Raw genomic sequence first — 27,126 nt, 5'->3', positions numbered from 1 at the left:
TTTATGGGGACCCCTGATTTATTGGTATTGAAGATTGCCTCAGCACAGCCAGTTTGCCTCGTAATTTGTGGGAAAGAAATAAGATTCAAAAGAAATGTGCAGGGAAAAAAATGAGTTGAGAAAAATTGGCAACAGAGTTTGTGCAGTATTGATTGTAATTGAGAAGAAGACATCCCTTCCAAATCTAGGCCATGTTTATTCATCATGCACATGAGTTGAGTGTCCCCCAGCCTGCCTGATGTCTGCTCGTGGCTTTCAGTCCAACGGATCTGATGTGGAGTGACTGCTTACTCGATATTCTCAGTAATTATAGAAGCAAGCATAAAAGGCAGAAAAATAATAATGCAATCTCTACAAACACCATAGACTCTGAAAGGTGTTAGGTTGTTCTCTTTCCCAGTAGGACTTGGTGAGATGGTCGGAGGAACATGGGATGATGGAGGAAAATAAATGTGAATGCACATGAATAATAAAATAAAATATGGAAACATTTTATCATCTCACATGTTGACAAGGACAAGAACTTTTCAGAATATTGAAACGCTCACTCTATGACCTGAACTTAGTAAACGAAGAGAAAGAACAAGACGACTGGCAGGGACTACATCTATTCCTAGGAGATCCGTTTACAGCGGTTCAATCAAGGTTTATGGGGTTTGGACAAGATGACAAATGTGAATTACATACTCATAGTTCTGTGTAACAATATTATTTGCTAGTCAAAAAGCTGCTGAATTTTGGTTTGCTGGAAAAAATAATTCACTTCTTTTTTGCTGTACAGAAAAAAATCGTTTTCATAAATACTAATACTGTGTCTATATAGGGCTTATGTTACCAAGAATATGCAATTGCTTTTGTTACCAATAAATCCAAGTAAATAGTTAGCAGTTTGGGGCAATTGCTTAGACTTCTCATCTTTCATTTGAAAAAGTGAAGCTATTAGATTTTTACCCACTTGATATGAGTTTAGAAAGCACTATAGTTTCAGTGATATACCCTATGTATGTCAAACATAAAAAGCCAGATTTTCTGCCCAGCACCACTTAAGAACACCATGAATGGTCAAGGTTCCAAGAAGTTACGGTTTTTCATTTATGTACTTACCACTTATGAATGTGGGGGCCAGAAAAAGCCAAAGGTCGTCTGAGCAGCCCACACATTCAGGGTAGCCACAACAAGCCAGAACTCTCTGGTGCTATACCCTGCTGTTCTGACTCTCATACCATTTCTTATTTATCTTCACTCTAATATACCCACTAAGTGTTTGTCTAATTGAAGATTTTAAGACTTTCTAAAATAGTCTAATCTATTAGGGAGCACATTTAATTACTAAAAATAATTTTTTTACACTAAACTCAAAAGTTCACCTTCTAGTAATCATCAGGGTCAGCATGGGTTTCAGATAACCCCCCAAGGCCCCATTAAAAACGTGTGCATGTGTGTGTGTGTGAATGCCCACTTCTTCAGAGACAACCTTTATAATATCTGCAGAGAGCTAGCCAGCTGTCATTGGCCAAGACCTGAAACTTTTCTTAATGGGCTAAATGATTCCATTTTTGCATAACTTAGAATTAAATCTCCTCTCTAGCTCAGAATTAACTTTGATAATGGGTTATTCTTCTGTTCTCAATATACTCCTCTTTGTCCATAAGCACTTAAACTGTGACATCCAGAATGGCAGCAATAACCACTGTCATCTGACCTACTAAGCAGAGATGTTACCTTCTCTTTCATTCATATTTTTATTTTTTAAAATTTAACCTTTATTGTATTTTCTATTACAATTTAGTCCCCTTATACGCCCCCAACCCCTGGCAATCACCAAACTGTTGTCCATGTCCATGAACTTTTTCCTTTTTGCTAAATCCCTCCACCCCACCCCAACTACCTGTCATCCTGCTCTCCAATGAGTTTGTCCCCATTTTCCTTGTTCTATTTGTTCATTAGATTCTACATATGAATGAAATAACTCAACATAATTTTATTGGGAAGCTACTATGTGCTGCACACTGTGCTGGGTGTTGGGAGTACAATAGTGAATAGCAAGATACAGCCACTGCAGTGGTCAGGTATGAGTTTCAAGTGAATAGACATAAATTACACAGTGTGATAAGTAAAATGAAGACAAAGAATTTGGGTGCTTTAAACAACAATAAATAGGAGGAATCTGATTGAGATTTTGAAATCAAGGAAGGTTTTTCGAAGGAAGGGACATTGAATGAGGTCATGGCTGTTAGTGTATCAATTAATGGATTCTACGACTAAATTAATTTTCAAAGGGGATATATCAATGTGCGGACTCATTTTGATCTTATTCTCAGAGTATACATTTACCCATTCTTCAAAAAATATTTACTGAGCATCTATTATCTTAAAATAAATAAATACAAACATACACATATACGTATTTTAAACATGCATGCTGAGATCATGTAAGACTCCCTCTGCTGGAGTAGGTGTATATCCATCCTAATGTAATCCCTGCTCTTAGCTTTTCAAAAAAGTCCTCAGACAAGCTAAGCAGAAGAGGACAAATCATTCACATCATAAGCCCTTCTAGGAATCTGCCCAGGATGGAAATCTTCTAATTGCTAATGCGTGTCTGCCAATTCTCCAGATCTACAGTGTTCATCTTGCTGCAAACTGCATTAACATTTTTCTCACATTCATTCCTTTATGGATTGATTGTGTTTTCCATTCTGGACCTCTAGAGGACAAAGTACTATTGTTTAAATGAGAGTGTTTTCACTTCCAGGCAGAAGAGTTGTGAACAGACCCCCTCTGGTAGGCCAGAAAGAGGAACCCCTTTCTCCAGGCTGTCACGATCCCACTGCAGGGAGGGGGCCTGACCACAGGTGCAGAGTTGGTTATATTTTAGCCCAAGCTGGACGCCTTTGTTCTGGCAGCCTTGCACTCTGTTCTTATCCTAAGGAGCACCATTTCTTTCTTTCACAATACCTCAACGACCATGAAAAATGATTTACCTTTTTCATTTTCAAGCTTTCAGTCCAGCAGTCTGGAACACTGGCTTTGTCGTAACTTTCATTTTTACCTTCATGGAACAGGTCATCCAACCTTCCCAGGCCTGCCTTTTACCATATGTAAAATAAGGCTATTAATGAATACCTACTTGTAGAGAATTTAAGTAACAATTACATGAGATAAGTCACATAAAGTACTTATCACAATGCCTGGAACTTTGTAAGTATCCAATAAATCATAGCTATTATTACTTCTGGTCCTTGGAAGGCAAGGGTCTGAGCCAAGAAAGTACAACAGCCAGAGTTTCATTTTCATTTATTCATACATCTTGTATTTCAGCATCCACATACCAATGAGGGTTCTTCATGCTTAAACTACAAATAAAACAGAAAATAGTCATTGAGAGCTGTGATGTTACAACTAGATTGTCATCCAGAATATAATGCAATTATATCAGGTGTGTGTTCAAACTACAAAACCATCCTTTTGTGATCATTCTCTTCTAAAGAGAAATTAGAAAGCCACTGTTACTGTCTTTGGGGGTATTTTTTAATCTGTTTGGGCTGGTATGACAAAGATGTCATAGATTGTATAGTTTATAACAACAGAAATTTACTTCTAACATTTCTGGAGGCTGGGAAGCCCAAGATCAAGGTGTGAGTAGATCTCGTGTCTAGTGAGGACCCACTTCTGGATTCTTCTTGCTGTGTCCTCACCAGAAAGAGCGAACAAGGGAGCTCTCTGGAGCTTCTTTTTTATGGCTGCTAATCCCATTCATGAGGGTTCTAGCTTCATGACTTAATGACCTCCCAAAGACCCTACCTTAAAATATCATCGTATTGAAAATTAGATTTCACTACAAACAGCAAGTGCTAGTGAAGTGGTGGAGAAAAGGGAACCTTGGTGCACTGTTGGTGGGGATGCAGACTGGTGCAGCAATTGTGGAAAACAGTATGGAATTTCCTCAAAAAGTTAAAGATGGAACTGCCTTTTGACCTGGTGATTCCACTGCTGGGAATATACCATAACAATCCTGAAACACCAATTCAAAAGAACCTGTGCACCCCAATGTTCATAGCAATGTTACATACGATAGCCAAGTGCTAGAAACAGCCTAAGTGCCCATCAGTAAATAAGTGGATCAAAAAGCTGTAATGTATTTACACAATGGAATACTACACAGCAGAAAGAAAGAAGGAGCTCCTACCCTTAGTGACAGCATGGATGGAACTGGAGAGCATTGTGCTGAGTGAAATAAGCCAGGAGGTGAAAGACAAATACCATGTGATCTCACCTATAAGTGAAACCTAATCAACAAAACTAACAAACAAGCAAAATACAACCAGAGACATGGAAATAAAGAACAACTGACAGTAACCAGAGGGGAGGGAGGAGAGGATAATGGAGAAAAGAAGGGGAAGGTTCAAGTCATGGAATATGTATAAAGGACCCACGGACAAAGACAACAGAGAGGGAAGATTTAATGTGGGAGTGGGAGGTGGTAGGCAGGGGAGAGTAATCGGGGAAAAATAGGAACAACTGTAATGGAGCAACAGTAAAAAATATTTAAAGTCTTCCATCAAAAAACAGAGAGAGAATTAGATTTCAACATATGGCTTGGGGAGAGGGGCACAAACATTTAGTCAAAGGTTTGAGTTTCACTGGCACAGTTCTTGAAGGTTCTATTCATCTTGGGAATATAACATTGTGTCCTCTCTATTTCCTAGGGGCTGGGGGCTACGTACTCAGAAGTTGAGCTTTGGTAGCATCCCAACTCTCTCGAGGCCTTTCCCTGACCAATTCTCATAACATGCAATTATCTATTTCTTTAAAGTTTGATCCCTATCCTACCAAATGTTTTCTTTCAAACCTTTCAAAATACCCCCTAAGCAATATAGGCACATTCTTCAATGATTTCTCTAACTTCTTCCTCTGCAATCAAATCATCTTGTTCATTAGAATTGAGGCCATAGGATACATTCTCTGAATTATTTCTTCCATTGTTGGGAAAATCAACTAGTAAGAGAAGCTAGTCAATACTGTATCAGACATTCTACTTTCAGGCCAATGTTACTCCAGCAGATGGTCATGAGACTGAATTCCCCCAAAGAATCCTCCTCTGGAACCCTAGTGCACTTGGTGCAGCCACCATGGAAAACAGTATGAAGTTTCCTCAAAAGATTAAGAATGGACCTGCCCAATGACCCGTGATTCCACTTCTAAGGATTTATCTGAAGAAACCCCAAACACTAATTCGAAAGAATATATGCGCTCCTATGTTCATTGCAGCATCATTTACAATAGCCAAGCTATGGAAGCAACCCAATGGCCCATCAACAGATGAGTAGCTAAATATATGTACATCTCACAAGGAAAAATGGGGACAACTGTAATGAGTGTATATATATATATATATATATATATATATATATATATATATATAATGGAATGTTATTTGGCCAGGAAAAAGAATTAAATCTTACCATTTGCGACAGCATGAATAGATGCTCAGTGAAGTAAGTCAGTCAGAGAAAGACAAATACCATGTGATTCACTTATATGTGGGATCTAAAGAACAAAATAAACAAACTAAATTGAAACAGATTCATAGATACGAAGACAGAACTGGTGGTTGCCAGAGGGCAGGAGGTTTTGGAGGCTGGGTGAAAGGGGTGAAGGGGCTAAGAAGCATAAATTGGTAGTTACAACATAGTCACAGGGAAGTAAGTAAAGCATAAGAAACGTAGTCCATACCATTGTGATAACTATGCGTGGTGCCAGTTGCTTACTGGAAATATCAAGGGGAACACTATATAATGTATATGATCATCTAACCACTATTCCATATACCCAAAACCAGCATGCAAAAAAGCAAAAAATAAAGTAAAATAAAATTCAGTGAGTTTTGGGGAGTTATGTTGAAAGTAGCAAGTTGTAGAAAGATGTGTTTCAACAAACCGAAAGCTTAAAAGCACCAACAGGTTAGTATAAATTATGTAGGGATCTATACATGTCTGGCGACAAAGATGCTCAAAAATGAGAACAGCAAACATGAGAGTTGATCTCCTTTGGCAAAAAGTGAGAAATAAGACTGGGAAGAGATTACACTGCTTTTAGTTAGGCACTATTCTTTTATGGTTTATTTTTTAAACAGAGTGGTGAATGCATGGTTTTTTAATATTATTCTTTATACCTTTTGTGTCTGAAAGATTTCAGAATAAAAATTTAAAATATTTTGAAAAAAAGAAGAAGAATCCTCCTCTGGCCCAAGTTACTAAACTAGAACTATAATGTGTCTGTAAAACATCCTCTGTGGTCTGCTCAATCGATAATAATTTTATTACTTTCTTCCTTTATCCACTCCCATGGCTAAATTTTCTGACATGCTTCCATTCTTTGTTTTATAGATTTCCAAGCAGATATATGTTTTAATAGTCTTAAACATAATTCCTTTAGCAGAAGATGAAGACAGCCCAATCTGAGCTAGGTCAGATACAACAAAGAGCCTAACTGGCTTTTGTAAACAAACTCCACAAGTGAACGGATAGATAGAATTATGAACTCAAATGCCATCAGGCTCTCATTGGGTTTTCCCTCTTTCTCTTTCAGCAGTGCTAAGATCCTGTCTGAACTCTGTAATGTGCTGCCTCCATGACTAGAATACTTATGCCCTCAGGTACCTTAACTGTCAGCCGTCTTCATGAATTGCCTTGACTAAAGAGCTTCCCCGTGGTCAGCCAAGTCCTTCACAGACAGTACGTTTCAGCCCAACATTTTCAGCTGCTTACTTTCCAGATAATGCTTCTTTCCCTTCTCCTGCACAACTATTGATCCCAAGAGCCCTTCCTTTAAAAAACAAAACAAAACAAAACAAACAAACAAAAATCCTTCCAGCAAGCTCATCTCTGTTTCAGGATCTACTTCCCAGGGTACTCAACCTTCAATAGCTTCCATCTTTGGTGTCTATGAAGAAAGGACTTCTATTTGCCAACTCTGATTCAACAAATGTGAAAAGGACTGTTGTTGAGCTCCAGGACTGTCCAATTGTGTGGCCCGGACTGCCCCGGGCAACCGTGTTGGATAGCGCAGCTCTGCACCAGTCACTGTGGCCTGGGGCCTGAAATGTGAGGGCCACTCTGAGGTAGGTATGTACCCTTACACCTATGTCTTTTGGGCAGTGAGACAAGATTATGTATGTCCCATTTGGATCTCAATAGTGCAATAGGGAGAAATGATTTGCATAAATAAATGGGCAGAATAGCATAGAAATAGCACTGGGAAGACCCATGGGAACCTGACTCTCTTCTGCCTCCCCTTTATGCCTCTGTTCCTGTTGAATACCTGTGCCTTCCATCACCATCTTCCAATTTTGAGTCCTACCCTATGCAGAGTTCAGGTGACCATGCCCCTGTGTTCTCTAGCTCATGCTGTTTGTACTAGTGCCTGCATATTGCCACTGAGGCATGTGATGTATATGTATTGGCTATTGTTCAAAAGGTATGCAAATTTCATCTTGATTACATTTTCCTAGTAAAGCAATACATATTTTTTTTCTATTCTTTTTGGGGAACATCTCCAAAAGGAAATCCACCTCACCTAGACTTACCAAACAGCCTCAGCTCGGGTCAGGCCCAAGGATATTTGTTAGCAGACATGTGCCCATTGGTCATGATGCATAGCACAGGAAGAACAGGCAGTAAGTGTCTTATTGCCTGCTGGTGCCACCTGGCTAATTATTATTGTAAACTCTGACCTCTGTTTCCCTCCCCAGAGTTTAACCGAATTATATCTTAGAACATTTTCAAATAAATGCACCCAGAACCAGGTACAATCTCTCTACTAACACTAGCGAAATGACTAGAGCAGTGGGCTTACAACTGTCCTGGACGTTGTGAGGGTGCTGTCCACACAGCGAGTCAGCTGGGGCCTTAAGGGAGTTTTAGGACCAAGCCAAGTGTCATGTTTTCTGACACTCAGATCTCAATGCCCTGGCTGTTCCTTTCTAAATTCAAAGGGATTCCCCAAACCTAAGGAGTTTAAAGTTGGCCCTAACGCCAAATCCAAAGGAAATAAAATTGCTTCTAATCTTTGTGCATTCGTTTACCCAATGGATCTATTCCTTCTGCCAGCTTATCCTTACTCTTTCTCCCCATTTGTCAAAGTTTGTTCTTCTAAATCCCATTTATTGGACATTGTTAATAGCTATTAAGTGATTTAAAGGTTAAATTTATTTTAACAGATCTCAAAGGTGTGATAAGGGGGATGTACATTTTATCTTAGAAATCTGGGCATGTGCTTCAAAAATTACAAAGAATGGCACTAGCCCTGAGAAAAGGAACAGAAAAAGAAGGACTGCCACCAGAACTGTAAAACTACCAAACCTGCTTCTGATAGCTCCATTTTTACAGTAAAAATAATAATAAAATGATCAAACAGCTCACATTTATAGAGCTCTTATGTGTCAAAGATTGTATAAAGCACTTGCCATGTAGTATTGCTTTTTTTCCCAGTCAGAGGATGCTATGAGGTGAGTAGGCCCTTTAGTTCACTCCATTTTCCCAATGAGAAATTGGATACATTGAGGCACCCCTGCCACAGCCCCCGGTTGGTTAATGGCAAGGGCAGGAATTACACTTGACTCCAAACAGTAGCTGCGCTTCCTTTTGTCTGCCCAGGGCATGCGGTCAATTGCCAGCATTGCCTCAGAATTGCATATTTTAAATGCTTTTGTTCTGTTTGGAAGAATTTCATGTCTATTCATTTAATAACTTATTCATTAAAGTGGCCCGGAGTTACCATCCAGACTGGGTGAAGCAGGCAGGGAGAGCAAGTCTCCTTGAGTGGACAGCTGTTCCTGAGGTTTATGTCACGTTTATATTATCTTCATTGGACCATAACAGTTAAAGCAAAATAGAGAAAAAGCTTCTTGTCAGGTTTTTTTCTCCCCTTTCATGTTTATTGGTTTAATCTTTAAATTACAAAAGATAATTGGACCAGTAATTCTAACCTTTGGGGGTTACAGATCCCTTTGAGACTGGTGGAAGATAGGAAATCTTTTTCTTAAAAAAATTTTATATCCCTATGCTTATTAAAGCTACCTAAACTTTCAAAAAATTTAGAGAAGCCCTAAAAAATCCTGCCTGTGAATACTCAAGAATCTAAAGAAACTATTTTTTTTTTAAGTTTAGTTACATAAGCTCAAATTCCTCTCTTGTATCCAGGGAAACACCAGAAAACAGAGACCCAGAAACCTTGCGTCTCTCCATCTCCTTGACCTCTCAGGATGAACCCTGGGAAGAGTAAGCCCCACCCTCGAGGCCCCGAGTCTCGGGAATGCAGGTTTGGCCCTGTGCAAGTGAGACTGACCAAGGTGGTGAGGACTGAAATACAGCTCATGCCCTGCTTACCTGACCACGCACCTTAGCACTGGGCTGCATCCACCATGAGTGGCACCTTTTCCTAATCTGTACAAAGAGGCTTGTATCAAGACATGAGCTGGTTCATGTCTTACATGACCACCTATAGCCCGGACTGTGCACACATCGACCAGAATTGCCCTGACTTACAGAGAAAGATCCCCTCACCACCAAATCAAAAAGCACCGGCCAGTTTCTCACAAAATTTACCTTGAAGTAGATTAAAGACTTAAATATAAAACCTGAAGACATAAAAACTCCTAAAAAAGCATAAGGGAAAATCTCCTTGACATTGGTCTTGCCAATGGATTTTTTTTTTTGGATATTACACCTAAAACCCAAGCAATAAAAGTAAAAATAAACAGGTGGGACTACATTACACTAAAAAGCTTACACACAGCAAAAGATACAGCCAACAAAATGAAAGGCAGCCTACATGATGGAAAAAAATATTTCCAAACCACATATCTGATAAGGGGTTGATACCCAAACTATATAAGAAACTCATGCAACTCATTAGCAAAATAAATAAATAATCCAATTAAAAATGAACAAAGGGCCTGAGGTGACATTTTTTCCCCAATGAAAACATGCAAAAGGCCAACAGGTACATGAAAATAGCTCAACATCATTAATCATGAGGGGACTGAAAATCAAAACTATGAGATATCATTTCATACCTGTTACACAATGGCTATTCTCAAAAATGTGAGACATGAAAGTTCTGCTGAGGATGTGGAGAAAAGGAAACCTTATACACTGTTGGTGGAATATAAATGGTACAACCACTATGTAAAAGAGTATGGAGTTTCTTCAAAAAAATAAAAATAGAACTACCATACAATCCAGCTATTTCACTTCACGGTGTTTATCTAAAGGAAATGAAAACACTATCTCAAAGAGATATCTATATCTCTTTGGGCATATTCCCATGTTCATGCAGCATTATTCACAATAACCAAGATATGAAAACAACCTAAGTGTCCATTGACAAATGAATGGATACAGAAAAACTATTAGATTTATACAATGGAATATTATTTAGCCATAAAAAGAAGGAAGTCTTAGCATTTGCAGTAATGTGGGTGAATCTTGACTATATTATACTAACTGAAATAAGCCAGACAGAGAAAGAGCAATATAGTAATCATCCTGGGTCCACCATCTGGAAGGTTTCACCTTCTGAGGTTTCAGTTACCCATAGTCCATTATGATCCAAAAATATTAAATGGAAAATTCCAGATTAAACTATTTTTAAGTATTAAATTCCATGCCATCCTTGGTAATGTGATAAAATCTCATACTGAGCCACTCTGTCCCACCTGGAATATGAATCATACCTTTGTCCAGCATCTCCCAACTTAATAGTCATCTCAGTTATCAAACCTGTCATCAAAGAGTGAGGCCATATTCATGTAGCTCTTATTACAGTATATTGTTAGAATCGTCTATTTTATCATTAGTTGTTGTTAATGTCTCACTGTGCTTAATTGATAAATTAAACTTATTCATGAGTATGTATATATGTATAGGAAAAACAATAGAATTTCCTAGTTTCCTATTGAGAGTCTTGGAACATACCTCCACAGGTAAGCAGGGACTACTGCACTGTATGACTCTTTTACATGTGGAATCTGAAGGAACTTCACTTTATAGAAACAGGTAACAGGTTAGTGGTTGCAGGAACGGGGGTGTGGGGAAATGAGGAAAATGGGTATAGGTGGTCAAAAGGTACAAATTTCCAGCCGTAAGATAAGTAAGTTCTGGAGATGTAACGTACAGCATAGTGGTGATAGTTATTCATACGGTGTTGTATATTTGAAAGTTGCTAAGAGAGCAGATCTGAAAAGTTTTCATCGCAAGGGAAAAAGGTGTGACTACGTGAAGTGATAAATGTTAACTAAATGTATTGTGGTGATCTTTGCATAATATATACATATATCAAATCATTACATCATATACCATATGCAAAGTATATCTCAATAAAACTAGAAAAATAAAAACAATTTAAAAGCCCAGCACATCCCATTCACAGTCTCCACCCTCTCTGCTGAGTCACGTGGCATCTGAACACTAGCTCAGTGCGCAAAGCCAGCGTCCTGCGTCCAGGCTCCTTTCTGCAGCAGAGCAGCATGGAAATGGTCCTGGGATGTTGTTGTTTATTAGCTCGTTGTCATGGGCACAATTTGCTAATTTTCATTCTTCAGACTATGTTTGATTTGACCAAGAAGCCTTTGTTTCTTTCTTTTCCACCTGCTTATTCACCACAGCCCACATCTATACAATATTTTTTAAATGCAAACCACTTTCCCTCCTCATAAAGGTCATGCTGGAACCATTTTCCAGGAGTAGAACCTGCACAATGAGGATTTCCATGCCTAGTGTCATTACAATTCTTCACAGACCTCATCAGCTGCGACAGTGCCAAGGATCTGCATCTGAGTCTTTCCTCCGTGCCACAAACACTTCTAAAATACCTGCTATGTGCTGAGCGCCGGGAAGCCCAGGGGAGGGCAGAGGTAAGAATTAGTGTCATCCACCTCGGAGAGGCTAGCGTAGGATCTATGTGATCAAAATGGATAGATAAGCCCCAGAAACTTTGCTGGTAAGACACTCTCAAGAAGAGGTAATGCCCTCACCACGTGTCTGTTGGGGCCTTAACTTGTCTGCTTTTACTTATGTAATAATATCAGCATATTAACATGAAGGGTAATCTTGGATGGTTTAGAGAGATCTGCCTACCTAAAAGCAAGAGAGTAACCCAAATGGCCCCTGAGTTCTCTTTTAATCATAATGTAAGGCATCGACAGACAAGCCAATCCTCTCAAGTTTTTTCATACACTTGGGGAGGAGGAAGCAGGAGCCAACTTTTATTGAACCCACTTGTTTAAGTTACAGAATTAAGACATGAAATATGTTTGCGGCCTGATAATTTGAGACCTCCCCTTTTAACCCACACTTGATACTAAGCTTCAGGCCAAATGAACCAGTAAGAGTGCAGCATTAAGGGTCAAGTCAAGGAACATGTGTAAAGGACCCATGGATAAAGACGTGGGAGGGGGTAGGCAGGGCAGGGGAGAGCAATTGGGGAAAAACTGGAACAACTCTCATTGAACAAAAATAAAAATTTTGTAAAATTCAAATTTCATTCCATCTCTGCTTTTTCTGTGCTTTGTCCTTAACATCTGATATCTTGTAGCCTTCCATTTATTTCCTGTTTTTTGATTGTTTACCTGTCCCTCCAGATCTGACCTTCATGTTTTGACTGCTTTGTATGAAGAGTGTCTTCTTTTCTTTACCCAGGGTGCTTTGTACTAATTCCATTGACACGACTCCCTGGCACACCTCGCCTCACTTCCCCCAAGGCCAGCATGGTAGACAGATTCTCCCATTCCCAGAGTGCATCACATCTTCTCTGGCTCTTACGCCCAAATGTTGGATATCCTGTTCAGGTGCACGTGATGACCAAAATAACAAAAACACACGGCACCTGACCAGTGAGTGATCTGACCTTTAACTGTGTGTGGCTGCCAGTTCCACCCTGCTGGTTGCCTCCTTTGAAAGCATGATGGTACCGAGTGTCTATAACCACTTAATCATTCATTCTATGTGAAAATAGCTTCAGGTTAAGCAAGTCTTCGAGAGTGTTGAGGAGACCTGACTGAGTGACCATTCCAGTAGCTTTTGAATGATCTTGGGGCCAAGACCAGAGGCCCTTCTCAAGGCACAGTTAAGACAGCTCCATGGTGGCATCACCAACGTTGGCACCAGAGGGCAGGGGAAGCCTCCCACGGGCAGCAGCCCTTCTGGGGGTTCCAGTGGGCGTTGATGTGTCCCTGAGGAGGTTCTCCATGCCAGTATTCTGTCGTGTAGATTGTTGGTAAATTGTTCCAAAACAAGTCAAGCTGTGCACACTTAGAATTATTTTTTTACTATTTGGGCAACCCAAGGAAAGGAACATTTGCTCTGGTCCAGGGACATAGTACAAAGGGGAAAAGGAGACGCAGAGGAGGAAACCGGCAGCTAAAACAGTGTGGCCAATGACAGTAGCACAATGTTCCGAAAATATTCTGTTGGGTTACACTTTGAATAATGGCTTTGTCTGGGAAAGAGAACCTTTAAGGCCATGAGCATTTATAAAAATGATCCCATGCTGAAGAAAAAATGAATAGATGGGGCTTTGGAGGATTGTAGCAAAACATAAAGTCAGACAAATATCCATGATAAACTTTTATGTGGAAGTGCATGTAATTTATTTATGTTGGTGTTGGGTTTTGGTACTGAGGCATGTATACCCTGAGGTTCATTTTGTGAGAGAAACAAATAAATAAAATAACTGTCAATAGACTTAAGAAAGGTTAATTCTTTTCAACTGACAAGTACTTATGCTTGCCTATAGGGCTTAGTGAATTTGGGTCTCTCTGAAGTAAATTATTCTTCCACAGTGAATAAGTGTAACTACCTTTTGTTTTGGGTAAAGAATGTGAAGGAAGAACTTGAGAGATGTTGATTGTCAGGTTAGAGGAAAATAGGACAGGAAATATGGAAAGGCAGCTTGTGCCAATAGGGAAGGGATAAGAAAAATAATAAGCATTATAACAATAATATTTTTCTCAATGGAATGTAGACTTCTTAAAAGTAAGAAATTTGTCTTAACTAACCTTTGATTGCTCAATCCTTAACAAAATGTCTGGCTCAACCTGGGAACTCAATAAGTAGTAACTTCATGAATATACCAAAGGACAGTTAATGAAAGAATGTACTATTTTATGTAATTTTTGCTATAATCCTATAAGTTTTTATTTATTTTCTTGATTTATGTATGAAAAATTCAAAACATATGGACAGAAAATGACTTGTCCGAGATCACGTGACTCATAGGTTGAGCCTGAGTTCCGGACCACGTTTTCTGTCCTCGACCAGAGCCATGATACAGCAACAAAGCTCGGATTTTAGGGTGAAGTAGGGTTGGAACAGATTTTGAAATGAAGCTTAGATTTGGGTTTAGAAAAGGTGAAGCGATTAGCCAAAGAACATATACACATAACCCATAGACACAGGTAACAATGGGATGACGGCCAGAGGGAAGGGGGCTAAGGGCTGGGTGGAGGCGGGCAAAGTGGGATAAATGGGAACACCTGTAATAATGTAAACAATGAAAATAAACTAAAAATAGATGGGCTTTCTTTTATATTTAAGGTCAGTTGCTATATATCAGCGATCATCACAATAATTTTGTATTATAAAAATTCCATCAAACTCAGTGACAGATGAAAATAAGAGTTAGCCCTGGCTGGTATAGCTCAGTGGATTGAGCGCGGGCTGTGAACCAAAGTGTTGCAGGTTCAATTCCCAGTCAGGCCACATACCTGGGTTGCAGGCCACGGCCCCCAGCAACCACACATTGATGTTTCTCTCTCTCTCTCTTTCTCCTTCCCTTCCCTCTCTAAAAATAAATAAATAAATAAATAAATAAATAAATAAATAAAATAAAAAGAAAATAAGAGTTTATTCTCAGCACAATGGGTCTGAAGGTCAACCAGCTACAGACGGACTGGCCCCAGCTGAGATTGGGTTGTGGCTCTGCTTCAAGTTTCAGGTTGGGCTGAGCTTGGATTTCACTAGGTTTTGGGCTCTTCCAAGAGTATTCACTCTGGGGCCCAGTCAGAAGGGCCATCAGCTACATAGGTTAGTTCTTCTCATAGTGAATATGGAAGAACCAGAGATAAAACCACTTTTTGCAGGTACATTTCAAGACTCTGCTTGCATCTTCACTGCTAATATCTTTGCTAACCAGTACCGTAATCAGAATGGACCTCAAAGATGCCCATGCCCCAGTCCCTGGAACTTGTCAGTGTGTTATGTCACACAGAAAAAAGGGTATTTATAGGTATAATTAAGATTGTGAACCTTAAAATAGAGAGGCTGTCTAAGATTATCTGGATAAGCCTGATCTAATCACATGGGTCCTGAAAAGCAGAGAACTCTCTTCAGCTTGGAGTGAGAGCTGCATCAGAATAAAAAGTTGGGGAGATTTGAAGCATGAGAGGAACTCAGCCCACCATTGCTGGGGTGGGGGGCACACGGAACACATGAGAAGCAAGGCAGAGGGCCTCTAGGAGCAGCCCGGCCCCCAGCTGTCCGCCAGCAAGGAAATGAAACTCTCCATCTTACATTCACAAGGAACTAAATTGGATCAACAACGTGAATGAGCTTGGAAGCACACTCATGCCTAGAACTTCCATGTAAGTCTCTGGCCCTTCCATAACTTTGATTGAGGCCTTGTGGGATCCCAAGCAGAGGACCCAGTTGAGTCCATTAAACTTCTGACTTACAGAAACTGCGAGATAATAAATGGAAGTTTTTTGAAGTCAGTAGCTTCATGGTGATTTGACATGATAGCAGTAGAAACAACCACTGCCAATGAAAGTCCGGTAGCCAAGTCCAAAGTCAAAAGTCAAGGAAGGCTATTCTCTCTATCATATGGTTGTGGTCAAACTTAAATGTAATACAACAAGACAGTGAAAAAGTGGAGCCAGCATTTTAAACTTCTCCAATAGAACTGAGGTGAAGAAGAGCACCAGCTTGTCTGGAGGAAGTTTAGCTAAATTGTTGGGAGGTCAGGATACTATTTAAAAAAATCTTCTCCCAAGATATAGCAGCTCAGAAAGAAGAAATATTTTAAATCAGTTGTTAAACTAGAGAAGTTGTCAAGTGATTTTTGGAAAAAGTTACTTTGACCTGAAATAGGTGGGGGGTAGCTTGTACATTTTCCCAAGAAGCAAGAGACTGTTCGGTGAGGAATAGAAAGGAACACTAGAAGGTTACTATTCTGGGCAGACTCCACAACAGACTAAGCCTCCATTGGTTATACAGCTTTGTATAGTTTTCCACTTGAGATTTTCTCATCAATTTATGAAGGTATGTTTGTGTTTCACAAGGCAGATTCTAAATGTTCAAAGCAGAAAATCCAGGAATGATATGGAGTGCATGGCTGTGCTCCAAGATTTGTAATGGAGCATCTTCTGCTTTCTTGTAGATGGTGGTGGCATGTATTATTGTGATAGCATCTCCCAAAGGCCCAGGGACGTGCTGCAAATGGATCCTTTAAGGATTTTAAGGAGAGGATTACTTTCAGACTTCTCTTATGTTCTCCCTTGCATCATAATTCTGGCTGGCAGATAAAGGGAGTCATCCATCAACCAATGCAAAGGAGCTAGGTCAATCTTCTTGCAAAGAAATGGAGTTAAGCTTCTCTAGAGAAGCCTTGTTTGGAGACAACTGCTCCTAAGTAGAGCTCCATGCTAGGCCACTCACTTTTATCAGATTTGTAAGACTTGGGCAATTCAGATAAAACAGCCTATTCTAAGGTGGGTCCTCTTTATGTGTTGGGAAATCTGTGTCCATTTCTACCTGTAGGAAAAATGAGCTCCTATGTCCGGGGAACCATCTTCTCTAGCGAGGATCTGAAAGCCAATGGCGAAGGGTCTCCGATCTGAATGGCTGTGAACCCCAGTTCTCCTCCAGCATAACTGTGTGATTTGGGGTAAAGTACTTAATCCCACTAACCCTAACATTATTAATCCATAAACAGGGGCTACAATAATAGCCCCCTCATAGGCAGAGAGCCATTTGGAGGATCAGTTAATAGCCGTGGTTATCACGATGCAGGGTCAAGCAAAATGTAGTCAGCAGGAGAAGAGGTTTAAGTTTGACATAAAAAGGAGCTTCCCAGAAGAAAAGGTTACAAATCTTACTGTGAAAATTTATGGAAACTCTTCCCATGAAGGCCTTTAAAAATAACCTGACGATAAAAATTGTATGACAGAAGTTTCTGGCCATTCAGGAATTTATATAGTTGAGTGATAGTCATTGCATCAAAGCTAACACTCTGGGGATTTTATACTGATTCCAACGATATTACTTTCGGGCAAACACTCTGGCACCTCATCACAAAAAGAGCCTTCAGAGAATGTAATGCACTTCCTTGCCATCCCTTTGAAAAGGGCTGTTGTCATCTTAGGAGGACTGATGCGACATCAGCACGACCAAAAGCAGTCCGAGCCAGTGAAGGGAGGTAACTAAACAATGAGAGACAAAATCTTACATGGTTCAAGCACTTGCACTAATGTTTGCCTTCATGAGCTCTAGACATACGACCACATCAGAAATAAAAATAACTTGGTTGTGTATAGGTTTAATACGGTTTCAAATCCATTTGTTTATGACATAAGTGAAGTTGTTTTAATCCACTTGTTCATGACAAAGACCAAAAAAGGTTGTTTTGGTATAAGCATGAAGCCAGTCGTGCCAGGATGCCACCCTCCTACATCTGTTGTCATTGGCAAGCGGTCAGCAGCCCAGCTGGTGAGGAACCCTGCTGGGGGCTTATTGAACATGTGGAGAAGCAACTAGGGCAAGGAGACATTTAGAATATTAATACTGAGGGTTTGTGAGGACTATCTGAGAGTTTCAGTTTGGGTGCTATGTCCTTTGGCTAACTGAAAAAACTGCCCCCAAAACCCTTGAGACATTCGCTCCCTGCCATGGCCAAGGCGACTCTTTGGTTGGTCGTGGCATTAACAGTGCAGCTGTCCAAGGAGTGACAATCTCCAAAGCTGCCCAGTCTCCCCACTAACACTGGCATCTTCATTCCTTAGCAATATGCTTCAGCAACAGGGGACGTTTGCTTTGGTCCTGACAGCTGAAATCAGCTCTGGGTTGGTCACCAGCTCTCCTAAGTGCTTCCTTGTAAAACATGGTCCACTTCCTATCAAATTTGAGCTTTATTCCTCTACCTCCCCTTGTCTGCAACAATAGTGTGTAGGGTGCATACTTCCAGTATGAGTCCACAGGCATGAGAACCAGAAGAGTCAGTGTTGTAAGTTCTAGTCCAAGGGCAGGTGAAGACCAGCAGTGTTCGAGCTCAACAGTCAAGCAGGCAGCTACCTCTTACTCAACCTTTTCATTCTATTCAGGTCTTCATTTGACTGAATGAGGGCCATTCACATCAGAGAGGGCCATCGGCTTTACTCAGTCTACAATTCAAATGTTAACTTTATCCAAATACATCCTCCCAGACACAGCCAGAACAATGTTTGACTGAAGGTCTGGATACCTCGTGACCTAGTCAAATTGACACATAAAATTAAGCCTCATACCCTGGCTATTTTTAACCATGACCTGAAGTTTTCCTAAGGGACTGGTTCCCTTTTGTAGCTCCCTCTTTGGGGAACAATGGCATCGTGTATGCACAGGGGAAGCTCTGGCTCCTATTCTCAGTTTAGTCTAGAATCAGTAGAGAGATCACACCGATGCTACCCTTCTCCACTTCTGTCCCTGTGTGGAAGTCCCTGATACTTGGCCCCAACTCTCTTTCCTGATGAATTCAAGGTCATTCTCTGAATTACTTCTTGCATAAGAGTTTTGAATGTGACAATCAATCAATAGAAGTTAGCATGCAGGATGAAAGATTTGCCATCCAGACTCTTAGCCAGCTCCGAGTAGCTCAGTAAGCAGATATTTTATGTGCTGCGTCCTCCAATAATTTTTAAATGCCAAGGAACTTATTATAATATGCATAAGATTTCAGGGGTTACTTTTGTAGACTCAGAACACCAGAAAAGTTAAAACCTCAGATATCAGTTAAGTCAAACTGTTCAGCTTGCAGAAGAGCAAAGGGAGTCCTGATGTAGATGGTCTCTCTGTCTCTCCATCTCTGGCTGTTGGTCAGCTGAACCGTCTTACAAATGGATGATCCCTCAGTTCATGAGTCTCAGTGGAAGGCGAAGCTTGACTCTCACTGAAGACCCTAAAAATGCCAGATTTTTACATTCTTATCCTTTCTTGCAGCTAAGGCATGGACATGGGTCTAAGGCTCTCGCAATCAGATGCATTCATCCCAAATTCTGAATTGGGAGCTGGAGGTGTGATGAAGCCCGGGAGGTTCCATTCTGCTGGTGGGTGGTGGGAGTGGCGTTGTCAGGAGTGCAGGCTCCATGCTGCAGTAGTGGCATTCTTGTTCAGTCCTAGAGGCAACAATGCTGTCCTGGCTGGTTTTGTGGCATGGTCCCAGCTGCTGCCTGCATCCCATGCTCCGGAGCAAGCCTTCTATGGCCTTCCTGTTGTTTAGAGAGCTACCCCATGTCTTCTCAATACAATGCTTAATAGGTATCTGCCTAGATCAACCAAAGGTTTTACATTTTGTGTTGTTTGGGGTTTGCTTTTTAGTTTCTTGCAACTAAAAATGCTGACTGATATGTGACCCCCTGGAGACAAGCTCTCAGTTGGTCTTGTGGCAGAGCTGCCATGTGGGCCATGCAACTTCCAGTTCTATGCAATTTATGGGTGTAAACCTTGCTCTTGTTATGCTAATGTCACTTCTAGTCCTATTCTCTCTCCCTTCTCCTGGGAAGTGCCATCCTAGGATAGCATATAGGATCAGTTTCACTCAACATATTGTGAATAACAGTTTAAGTGTCCATAGTAGTGAGAAATGGTTAGGTTAGGCAGCAAGCAACCTAAAACTTCTACTATCAACAGCTTAAAAATGCTAGAAGTATATTTGTGTGTTACACAAACTAGAAAGGTGCTCTAGGCTGTGAGAGATGCAGGCTCCTTCCCTCTCATTTTTCCTTCGCCCTTAGCACTAGGGGTCTGGCTTAAAGTATATTTGTAGTTAATATCTTCTTGTAGACAGATGGACTACAGAGCCTACAATGTTTCCTATCCAGCCATCTTTTTGGAAAAAAAAAAAAAAAGAAGAAGCATGCAGGCACTTGCTAGAATTCTCCCTCAGGCTGCTGTAATAAATACCATAGGCTGGGTAAATGAAACAGCAAACTTTTCTCACAGTTCTGGAGGCTGGAAGGGCCAAGAGCAAGCCACCCATCAATTTGATGTCTGGTGAGAACTTGTTTCCTTGTTTACAGATGAGGCCTTCTTGCTGAGTCCTCACTGGCAGAGAGAGAGAGGGTTCTAGTCTCTTCTTCTTAGCCCCACGACCTTATCTAAACCTAGTTCTCTCCCCAACACCCCACCTTCTAATACCATCACTTTGGGTGTTAGGGCCTCAACATATACATTTTGAGGGGACGGAAACATTCAGTCCCTAGCAGCACCAATGCTGACTTTTTGTGTGGACACTGTTCTTGGTTCACACAGACTCAGGATAGGCTCTTATGGCAGGTGGGTGTCAAGGCTACAGAGCAGACATCTCGGGACTCAAGTAGCACTGGCTATGCAGTTCTGACCCACCCAGCACCGACAGTGAGTGAATGACCTTGGAGAGGCAAGGTCAACTCTCAGTTCAAGGTACAAAGCCAAGGCAAAAACAAAGTCCTGTCTCGGAGTGGCACACCACACGGATGTGCCTCTGGGCACAGATGGCGAGCATTGGGCACAGAGGCTGCAGTGCCAGGAAACGGAGGCTTTTATCTTGAACTCTTCCAGCCAAATTCAATCTGAGTACATAAAATGATTGCATTGTAAATCTTAAGTGCGTGATGAATTCTGACTGTCTTGGCCTCCGTTCCTCTTGAAATCATCAGAAATTATTCTGTATTCACTCTCGGCAAAACTCCCAAGAAAAATAAAGGATCTCCTGTACTAAGGAGATTATTTAACATCTCTCAAAGCCAAGATTTTATCTTCTAGTAGCTTCATTGATCATCTGCAACTCTTTCTTCATTTGCCTGCTTATTGCCGATTCATACCGGCAGACGTAATCAGTGATATTCATGTTAGTGACGAGCATTTTGTAATGGGATACGTCTCTCTCTCTCTCTCTCGTGCCAATGCAGATACATGGTAATTATAAAAAGTCCTCTGTGAATAGGTTTATTACTGATGCTCTCCTGTAACTAGACCAGGCTCCTTAACTTTTAATTATCTTCTCCTCCTTCAGATCCTGAAAACAATTCTTTTAAGCTACGGAATCTCCACGACATCTATCATTTTGCCTCCCACCTCTTCAGACACATAAAGGGAGTTTCTTCCCTTCAACATCAGTCAAGGTTAGCTTGTAAGAGTTCAGATCTTTCCACGTCTCAGTGATTACATCGTCCTCAGTGTGGGGAAGGGGTGACGAATAGCCATAAGCAGAGCAACAGAAATAACAATAACTTTTGCAAAACACTTGGGCAATTACAAAGTGTTTTTACATAAACTGTTAAAAGTTAACAGCCTGAATCTCCCAGCCCAACTTCAATCCAGCCAAAATGCCAACCCTGAGCAAATAATGTTTACTGCCTTAGTTTTCTTGAAAAAAAAAAAAAAGAATTTTTTTTAATTATCCTGTGAAAGTCAGCAGAAGTTCAGCAACTGGTTTTAAAGAAAGAAAGAAAATAGCTCCAGGTATGTTTGATAAAAATCAAACGACCCAGAAAGATGGGCTGAACAGACCAGATTACACAATGGGGATGCTATGAAAATCAAACGCATTGATTTTTCTTCAAGCAGAGCATGGGCTCCCCGTATTGAAAGAACACCTGATGCTTCTAGTCTCTGGCTATGAAACAGGAAGCAAGCTTGGCAACCGCGTGAGTACAGAGTCAGTTTCTGCCACTGTACCCGAGCAGGGAAAATACTGTGGAGGTGACTTACCTCCCATTAGAGAGAAAAACAAGACCAGCCTCTCAGGCACTACTCTATATGGCATGATACAACACCTTGGCCACCACAGAACTGGTGAGATGCCATAAAATAACTTCTGCCCTTTACAACGTTGGGTTAGCTCACGTCAATGAGAAAAGGTATGTCCCATGACTGATGCTTCAAGAAGTCTCCAAAGAGATAGGAGGCTCAAGGACAGGTGAACTGACATGAGCCAAAGCTTCCCTGTTTGCAGGACTTTAGAGACAGCTGTCCCCTGGCCTGAGACTGTGTCAGCAGCTGAGCCGACCTGCCGGAGATGGAGGGCTGGCCCCTCACGCCCGCCTGGGTGGTGGTGGGGAAGTGAAATGCTGAGGCGGCTAGGTTTGCTCTTTTTTTTTTTTTTTTAGTAACTTAAAGTTTATTATGTTTCCTTTATAAATGTTGGCAACAAACCAGAAAGATAAACTGAGTTCATTTGAACCCACCAACGTTTCTCTAAAATAATATACACATTGTTCCATATAACAATTATGAAATTACTGGTTTATCAATTACCATTATTTTACAAACAAAAGTCACTTTCATGGCTAGCATATCAATCTTAGAGATTGTGAATGGCCTGAGTAAGCGCCATGTGGTTTTTGTCCTGCCCTTGGCCTCTGCTTACCTCTCCAGTTTCAGTTCCTGCCTCTCCTTCTTCCCTGTACGCGTTGCTGCAGCTACAATGAACATCTTGTTCCTGTGAAACACTGGGGTCCTCCTTCCTACCCCAGAGATTTTGCATGTTCTCCTTCACCTCACTTTTGATTGCCCACCTTCCATCCCATATTCAGGTATCTACTTAAAACATAATTTGCTATGCAATTTCACAGCACACTGGACTTCCTTTGTCTTTACCATAATAATAACAAATACTTATACAACACAGGGTTCTTGGCCCTGGCCTAAGACTACATATTCACACACCACACACAGACATGTGCCTGTAGGTCTGTGTGTGTATCCATGTACCCACCATCCAACTGTAGGAACTGCCATCAGATATAGTATCAGTCAAAGCAGAGGAAGTAAGGACGTGCAAAATACAATATATGCAGATAAGATTTTCAAAGCCTAATAAAATGGAGCAAGAGAAAAAGACAGAGCACCAGCCAGAAGGGCAGGTTCTTTTCCAAAGATGATATCGTGAACTTGTGATTGGGGATCTTAAAAATTGCTTTACATCTTGTAACATGAAAAATTATGTAAGTTTTGAACTAGAAGGTCTTTCATATTTCTTCTAAGGGCCTCTGAAATCCAAAGCAATGATGCAGTGGTATACAATTTTGAAAGCAATAAAATGTTCCACCAACAGACCACTCTTCATCCTGTAACTGAGTTGAAACATTTGTACTAACAGACCCATCATATATGTGCACATATGCACATGCAACACATACACATGTTCATGTGCTGACACACATATGTTTTCCTGAAATATCCCGTGAATAGAGACCAAGGACATTTGGGGACTATGAAATAGGGAGAGATTGGTTAGTCTGTTAGCTACTGACCATTCTCCTTTTCAAATGGAGAATGAACAGAATTCTGTAAATGAACAGAGTCGACTAAATCCTTATATTTAAGAAAATATTGATACACTGGCAATTGCACTTGGAGAAAAATTTTACAGATATGGGAGACAAAAAACTTACAGATGTAAGAGACAATCAGTGTTATAATCATGTTTGGAGAATAAAAGCATGTTTTCAATTACTGTAATCCCCAGAGTCAAATATTTAAAGCATGATGTCACTACTGGCCAATGAAACGCTAAGACTCCTCCGCTGCTCTGGTCTGGGTGGGGCCTGAGAGTGTCTTCACTCGAGAAGCAGAGCCAGAAACCGAGGGTCGCCAGCGAACCGAGCTCAAGGCCAGTGGTGAGGCCGGAGAAATGGTCTGTTTGTGGAAATGATGAGCTCCATACTGCTTCTCTACACCAAGATTAGGCAACGTGCTCACTTGAAACCTTGCCCTTGTTAATGTGTTAAGATTTTTCATGTGCTAAGAACACAAGCGCTGAACTTCCCAGAGTTGTGTGTGTGAATCTAAAAAGCCTGCATGTATAAAGCAAACAGGAAGCCCAAGGCTTTTGAATGGATTTAGACATCTTTGGCAGAAAAAAAAATATCAATGGGGAAGCCTTCTAAACATACAGATACTGGTTTCCAATCCAGACATACATGAAGCAGAGTTCCCAAACTCCCCGGCACCCACCCACACCTCCAGGCCGGGCTGGACCAGCTTGCCTGCCTTTGGCTTTAAAGGGTCTCCACAGCTGAGGCAAGGTTCTTAGCTGAAGGTCAGCTCTCTGCCTGACCTGTCTCTGTCCTTCATCTAGGAAATCTTTTTGCAGACGGCAAGTGGGGAGAGTGACAATTTACATAAATATGAAGGTGGCCTGCTTTTGGCATGTGTCACCCATTGTTTTCCAGAGATAATATGTTTGATCTGGCTGCTTCAGGGGGCCCCGACCCCACAGGAGCGCTCCAGAGATAAGTGATACCTGTGAGGGGTACAGAAAGGGGGTATAATTTCCACATAGGATCCCCCAAATTTTACCTTTTTAATTTGAAATAATGTTTTTCTCCCTTAAGTATGGTACTTTGTTTATAATGCTTGAATATATTCTACTTTTTGCAAATTTTCTATTAATCAATTCCTATATTAAGACACAGATTGTATACATTAGAAAAGTTATTACTGCCAGGAAATTTAAAGTGTTTTCCAAATTTGATTTGATTTTATATATATATATATATATATATATATATATATATATATATGAAGTATATTTAATGACTTTGGGCCTAGACATCCTGAGTTCAAATCATGGCCCTGCCGCTTGCCAGCCTGTGACCTTGGACTTAGTATCTTGCTATCTCAATGTTCTCATCTGTGGAAACTACTTTGTAGGGCCACTATGAGAGTGAAGTGAGCTAGTATTTACAAAGTGCACAAAACAGAGCTTGTGTCCCAGCTGGTGTGGCTCAGTGGATTGAGCACAGGCCTGCAAACCAAAGGGTCGCTGGTTCGATTCCCATCCAGGGCACATGCCTGGGTTTCAGGCCAGGTCCCCAGTAGGGGACGTGCAAGAGGCAACCACACATTGATGTCATCTCCCTCTCTTTCTCCCTCCCTTCTACTCTCTCTAAAAATAAATAAATAAAATCCTTAAAAAAACAGAGCTTGAGGAGTAGTAAGGACCTAGTATGGGTTAGCATTTATCATTCTATTCCTTTTAGATGTATAATAAAGCATGGCTTTTAAGAAAAGAACTTCCTACCCTGTAACATTTTTCTTTTCCTTAAAACAGAACAACAGATAATGAACTCAGCTCTTCCATCTACAGATTGGAAATGGGAACTCAACCAACCTTCACACGGAAACATGGGTAGATCTGGCAGGATATAATAGGCCCCTTTCACAAGACCCTGGGTCTTTGGTTCGTATTCTCACTGGGGGTGGGGGAGGAAAAAGACTTCACTCTTCACTCCCTAAGGACCCACCCACTTGGAGAATATTGGAGCATTAGACATCAGCCACTCGTCACAGTTGTCACGAGGAAGGTAAGGAACAGTTCTGTGTGTATCTACATTCTGAGAAAACTGCAGGGAAGACCAGTCAAGGAGAACTGAAGGAAGTAGGTGAGAAACAAACACCTACTGAGTGCCTAATATGTGCCAGGTAACACAATGCACTTTATGCTCACTATCTTTTTACAGAGTAAGGAATTATTAACTGCATCTTTAGATGAAGGTATTATGTGTGGCAAAGTCAGGATTTGAACCCAGGACTGGCTCACCCTGGCAAGTATGTTGAATTTGCTTTTACAACACCATGCCACATACACTGCATATGCCCACTGTTCATAATTATAACCCTAAGCAATCAAAATAACATTTCTTTCCTGTAGGGTTTTTTTTTAATTAGGCAAATTCATGGTATGTTTTAGACATTTTTATTCAAAATAATTAAAACAAAACAACTGCTTATTCTTAAAGGATTGATGCACATGTTTTGAGAAAAGTTCTCTGAGTTGAAGCCCTTATTCTTTGTCAGTGCAGGGTAAACCATGGGGAAGCGAAACCCAGCAGCCGCTGGGGCGCACTGGGGCCTGAGGAACCGGAGGCAGCCCATGCAACTGTGACCAGCCGTGAAGCTCCGTCCCCAGCTTTAACAAACATTTCCCGTAGTCTAAGTTTAAGGTATACAATGTGATGCTTTGATACATGTAAATATTGTGCAATGATTACCAAAATAAGGGTAGTTAACACATCCTTCACATCGCATAATTACCATGATTGTTGTCATGGTGGTAGAAACATTTAGGATCTACTCTACTAGCAACTTTCAAGCATATAATAACGCAGTGTTATCAACTGTCATCGCCATACTGCCCATTTGATCCCCAGAACTTATTCATGTTGTAAGTTTGTGCCCTTAACAAATATCTCATCACTTCTTTCACGCTCCACCCCTAGCCCCTGGCAACCACCATTCTACTCTGTTTCTGTGAATTAGGCTTTCTTACATTCTACTTGTAAAGTGAGGTCATGCAGTTTTAGTCTTTCTCTTTCCTTAGCATAAAGTCCTCAGGATTCATCCATGTTGTCACAAATGGCAGAACTTCCTTTTTTAATGACTGAATAATATTTCATTACAGATACCTGAGAATCTGGATTCTGATGCTTCTGGTAATAGCTGGCCTTCAATGGGCAATGCAGGTCCCCCAAACAGTGATATTTAGGACACCTGGCCCTGGTTCCTGCCTGCTGGTCTCAGCACAGCTGTTTTCTCTCCACAAGCCTCTCCAGGGATGAGACATGAGGGCAGGTGCTCATTTACAACCCGGGGACCTATGAAGGAAGACCGCGCTCCTTGAAGACGTCCCCAGCACTCACCCCACCCCACACCTGTGCACCCCACCCTCACCTGCATGCTTCTTCCCGGAGATGATCTTCATTTCTTGGGTGAAGAAATATACATCTGTAGTATATCCCAGCATATTAGATGTTCCCAAAAGTCTCTTTTTAAATTTTCATAAATATATCTTCACTTTTTTGGAGGGGAGTGTTTACAGAATATGATTTTA

This window comes from Phyllostomus discolor, chromosome 3, assembly GCF_004126475.2.
Source record: "Phyllostomus discolor isolate MPI-MPIP mPhyDis1 chromosome 3, mPhyDis1.pri.v3, whole genome shotgun sequence".
Lineage (NCBI taxonomy): Eukaryota > Metazoa > Chordata > Mammalia > Chiroptera > Phyllostomidae > Phyllostomus > Phyllostomus discolor.
The sequence above is the reverse complement of the archived record's forward strand: the minus strand, read 5'-3'. Positions refer to the sequence as shown.